Below are 1,629 nucleotides of genomic sequence, written 5' to 3'. Positions count from 1 at the left end.
GGGGAGAAGAACAGAGACGGCCGCTCAGTATCGGTGGAGACCGTGACCGAGCAAAGAAGACGCTTAAAACTAGGCCCCTCGGGGTAAGGAAGTGTCCGATAAGTGAGAGCCCTTAAGGTCTGTAGAGCTCCTAGGAGGGTGGATGGCACATAGTAGGTACGCAGGAACGTGTGTCAAACGGGGGCCAGGGATGACACAGTCAACATTCATTTCCCTCCGTCCGTCCCTCTGCCATGGAGTTGATTCCGACTCCTCGCCGCCCGATAGCACAAGGGAGAACTGGCCCTGTGGGTTTCCCGGACTGTCACTCTGCACGGGAGCAGAGCGCCTCACCTTTCCCCACCTTAGACACTGCGGACCCTGGGGAGAGCAGCCCAATGCTTAACCACTGCGCCACCAGAGCTCATAACGGCTTGCTCCTCCTGCATCGTCGATACTCTAACAAGCAAGCCATTAAAGAGCCAAGGAAGGAAGCAAAACCAGCTATATGTGAAAGAGGTTTTATTCTCCGGACCGTCAGGGCATGCCCCGGCATTGCCCCGGCACAGGGAGGGAATCCCAGCAGGGCCAGGCTCCGGCCCGCTCCCCAGAGGCTGGTGGGCAAGAGGAGCCACCGCATAGGTGCTCTTCAGCCTGTGATAAGCACAGCCGGCCCCGGGGCAGTCAGGGAAGGCCCCACGGAGGAGGCGACACCAGTCTTGGTCTGGAAGGAGGAAAGACGTGTGGGCACTCCAGACCTTGAGGACTTGTGTGCAATGCACCGAGCTGCCCAGGGGCACTGTGCTGCCGGCAGTGAGGAGCCGAAGCAGTAAGTGGGGCTCTGACGGGGAAGGACGAGTCTGCCCAGAGGCAGCCTGGAGGGGGTGGGTGGGGTGGGGAACTGGGCGCCTGAAGAGAGGAGGCAGCTTTACCACGAAACTAACAAAACCTACCAGCACGCCTCTCCCAAGCCCTGGAAGGACGCAAGCAATGTCTTCGTGTGGTCATCTATTTTTACAACGTTTGCAAAAGTCAGATCGCAGCTACAACCGATTAAGCCTGGCGTCTTGTCTTATTCCGATCTCCCCTCCATCCCTCTCTTTCCTACCTCGGGTGGTCTTGGAGTGGGGGCCACAGCATTTTGGGACTCCAGCTATGGGAACTTTGAGTGGACGGCTGTCTGGGGGGTGAGATCTATGCGCGTGCTTTGCAGTCACTTCCATGTGCAGGCCATCCCACGCAGGCTGGGCTTTCAGGGGATGCCTGCCAGTCCCGGCTACCTCTCCTGCACAAAGGAGCAGGGCCAGAGTTGTGTGCTGCCACTACATCCCGCACCACCTGGCTCTAGAAGTAATGTGGGGAATGAAGAAACAAATGCAGGGCGAAGCTTCTGGCGAAGCTGGTCCATAAGAAACCCTTCCACTTACACGCCCATCGACCCTATCGGACAGGGTAGACAAGCCCCTGTTAGTTTCCCAGACTGGAACTCTTTATAGGAGTAGAAAGCGCCATCTGTCTCCGGCAAAGCAGCTGGTGGTTTCAAACAGCTGACCTTGTGGTTAGCAGCCCAGTGCGTAACCATACGCCACTAGGGCTGTGTGAAATTAAAAGTGGCCAATTCTTTTCTCATCCATGCCTAGTCAACACAGA

This window comes from Echinops telfairi, unplaced genomic scaffold (genome assembly GCF_000313985.2).
Source record: "Echinops telfairi isolate 266 unplaced genomic scaffold, ASM31398v2 ScPeMD7_443;HRSCAF=831, whole genome shotgun sequence".
NCBI lineage: Eukaryota > Metazoa > Chordata > Mammalia > Afrosoricida > Tenrecidae > Echinops > Echinops telfairi.
Note: the sequence above shows the minus strand (reverse complement) of the source record.